Raw genomic sequence first — 3,940 nt, 5'->3', positions numbered from 1 at the left:
TAAAGGTTTAGCTTGCAAGGTTGGAGCAGGTATTAGTGGAGACAGATGAGCTGTTAATGGTGTTTTATGGGATCATCCGTGAATAAAACAGACATATGGAAAGTGTAACGTAGTTTCCCATCGTCTGTTCAGACGGGCGATATAAACGTCCAGCAATGATTTGCTGAGTGTACAGTAAATGCCAATGAACTCACTCTGCTCTCACAATGAAATTCTCTGCTCTCACAGACCTGGAAGGAAACAAATCTGCTCGGAAACCTGATTTTACTCAACATCCTGTGAGATTTAAAGGAGAAGATCAGCGACTCCTGAATGATGGATGCCCAGATAAAAAACAATGTAGTAATGTATAGTAAATACTGTAGTGCTTTTGAACCGTAGTATAGTAAAGTACAAGAATAAATCTGTTGTGGCGATTCTACAGTTGCTATGGTAACACAAAAGGTATAGTAATATTATACTGTAATGCACCACAGTTTACTATAAAAACAAAGCATATGCATTATTTATTACCGTTATCAGTTCAATACAATTAAAGGTGCAGTAGGTGATCTGCTTAAATGCTAACTGGTTAGCATAATATCTTTGAAACACAGTCTCTCCCCTGTCGTCCAAAGCCACGCCTCCTGAAATCATGAACGCACACACATTAAAGATGACAGAGGCCCACTAAATCATGTCATTGGCCAGTTAGAAAACTTTATAGTACTTTATAATACTACAATTCCCTATGTAAAACTGTATTATATCGAACATGTTTTCAGATATGTAGTAGGCAAGCAAAACTTGCCATAATGTGCAATATTTCATGCATGCAAGGCCTCACTCTTTTCCATGCTGTGTCCTGAAGTGACTCCTGTATGCTTAGTGGTTGGCCGGCGACAAGAGTTACTCTTATTACTAAGTCATACTGACTGAATATTCAGAGTAGCAGTAAACAATATAAGGAGCGTCTCACAGGCTGTCATTGTTCAGAACCGAACCACTGAATATAAAACCTCAGTGAACTTCACCTCAGTAAAGCAGGCTAGGCGGAATAGCGCTATTTACTTATGTTTTGTTGTTAAAAAAATAAAAATTATTTATGAAATTGAAAATACTCACCTAAATCTGGAGATGTCAGTGGCTGAACAACACTTTTGTGCATATAACCCATTCGTAACAACCCAATCTACATCTGCTTTGCGTGACTAAAATAGTTTTATAGCATATCATTACCTGTCTAAAAGTAATCCTCCCTCATCCTCCCTCCAGCGTGCAAAAGTAACTCCAATATTAAGTTTGGATTCAGCATTTGTTTTGCTCTCTCTCTCTTGTCTCGTGTGCAGGTGAGCGCACGTGCAAATGGCGGATCTGCATGAACAGACAGTTTGCTGGATTTGCTGATGGACAGTTTGGGCTAATTATCAGAATTATGGGAAATGTCGGCTCAACAATATTTAATTGGATGAACATTTTTTAGTCTTATGCCTGACCCAGAATATAAAAACGCACATAAATACATGTAGATCATTTACTGTAATCATTACTACTGGAATGTGAAGAGATTTCAACCAGCAAAACACAACATGTTTCTGAACACCATCACCGACTGCAGCTTTAATACTACAGTATGCTGGAGTATTCGTTAACAAAGAGCTTAATTAAGTTATGAAAACTAAAACTATTGCTTTTCAAAATCCAAATGTTTTTGTTCAATTAAATAAAGTGAAAATGTTCACAATAAATGAAAAAGTAAAGCTGATAAAACGCTGAGAAAAGGAAACAGCCACTGAAAAAACAAATGAAATGATAATAATCATTTTAAGATGTCCTACACTGTAAAAAGCTATTAGTTTCATTTATTAAAGAAAGAGTAAAGCCTTCAAATTTAGTACACTAATAATTCTAAAAGAAATTAACAACTTAAGTAAGCAGGTTTATTATAAACAAAGCATATTTCACATATATTAATACAACACATTTTATATATTTTTAAATGTAAAATCATAGCAACATTGGTAAATACTAATATACTTTACTATAGTATGGATTAAAACTATAGTATTTAATTATAGTATTTACTATAAATGACTACAGTATTTACCGTGTGTGTGTGTGTGTGTGTGTGTGTGTGTGTGTGTGTGTGTAAATGTAGTCCAGAATCATGTGTGGATGTTTCTGCAGATCAGAGAGCATCAGAAGAGTGTTGTCATTGTCGTCACACATGTTTCTAATGACGCTTCGTTTAATTGTTCAGTTTCTGGCTGTGGTTTCAGTCGTGAGGTACTGAAGGTCGACTCAGGACACACACTGGAGACTTTACTAGTGTGAGGAAACAAATGAAACATCTAACAGAGAAACCAAAGTTCACAGTCTATAAATACTACACAGATATTTGTTATAAATACACAATAATTGTTTTTCAGCAGCAATGATCACTACAATATGAGAGTTTTGTTCACTTCAGCGGCTTTGTTTGTTTACGTTCTGCTCTCCAATACTGAAGACACATCATAAACACTCCACTGTTATTATTTTATTTATGATTTTAATGTCATGGATCTGTATATGAGTAAAGGGTTGCCTACAGTATGTGTCCTGTAAATACAGTCTAATATTGCTAAACAGAAGATCCCTGGGGTTTGGAATCACACTTACATTTGGAAACAATCCCGTATCAGGCCTGTGAGTGATTGGCGTTGATACCATCACACATTCTTCAGAGTAATGGCTGTAAACACAGTGTATCCCTCAGAATGATGCTATCGCTGGCCTGATTACATGATAATTAGGATCAGCAGAGGACGGCCATGTCCACGCTAATGTTCTCATTTCAAAATGCACTTTTTTCTCTCCGTTTGGTCCACACTCAGATGCTGTTTTTAGCCTTGAGTCTTAATTTGTATGTGCAGTGCAGCGGTCCACTCAGTGTGTATGATCAACTTCTGGAAATGATTAAAAATGAGTGTGTGGATGCAGAGCCTTGTTCATCCACACTGAAACGACTGGAAAAGAAAAGCATATATTTGCCTGACGATTATTCGTCTGCGGTTCTCCAGATTTTTTTTAAATACTGTAGTAATTTATAGTAGGACAGCATGGTGGAGCAGTGGGTAGCTTCAGAGTCGCTTCACAGCAAGAAGGTCACTGGTTCGAGTCCCGGCCGGGTCAGTTGGTGTTTCTGTGTGGAGTTTGCATGTTCTCCCCGTGTTGGCATGGGTTTCCTCCGGGAGCTCCGGATTCCTAGTTCTCAAGGTGAGAGGTTGAGCGTTGGGCTAACGACCCACCTTGTATAAATGACATGTTTCGAAACACCAACATGGTGCGGCTAAATATCAACTTCAATATAAACTGCCCTGGAAGTAAGTAATTTATAGTAAATACTATAGTGTTTTCGAACCATCCCATGGTAGTGTATTTTACTCTATATATCATAGTATCTACAACTCTTTGTTAATGAATGCTCCAGCATACTGTAGTATTAACTTTAGAGAACTGTAATAAATACTGTAGTATAATTTAGTTTGTGTTAACATAGCAACTGTAGAATCACCACAACAGATTAACACCACAACAGATTAATTACTATGTTACCATAGCAACTGTAGAATCACCGCAGCAGATTAATTACTATAGTGGTTGTGTTACCATAGAAACTGTAGAATCATCACAACAGATAAAATACTACAGTGGTTGTGTTTCCATAGCAACTGTAGAATCACCACAACAGATCAATTACTATAGTGTTTGTGTTACCACAGCAACTGTAGAATCACCACAACAGATCAATTATTGTAGTTCTTGTGTTACCATAGCAACTGTAGAACCACCACAACAGATCAATTACTATAGTGATTTTGTTACCATGGCAACTGCAGAATCACCACAGCAGATCAATTATCGTAGTAGTTGTTACCATAGCAACTGTAGAACCACCACAACAGATCACTTGCTATAG

The sequence above is a fragment of the Danio aesculapii genome, chromosome 14, assembly GCF_903798145.1.
Source record: "Danio aesculapii chromosome 14, fDanAes4.1, whole genome shotgun sequence".
NCBI lineage: Eukaryota > Metazoa > Chordata > Actinopteri > Cypriniformes > Danionidae > Danio > Danio aesculapii.
This window is presented reverse-complemented; position numbering follows the sequence as displayed.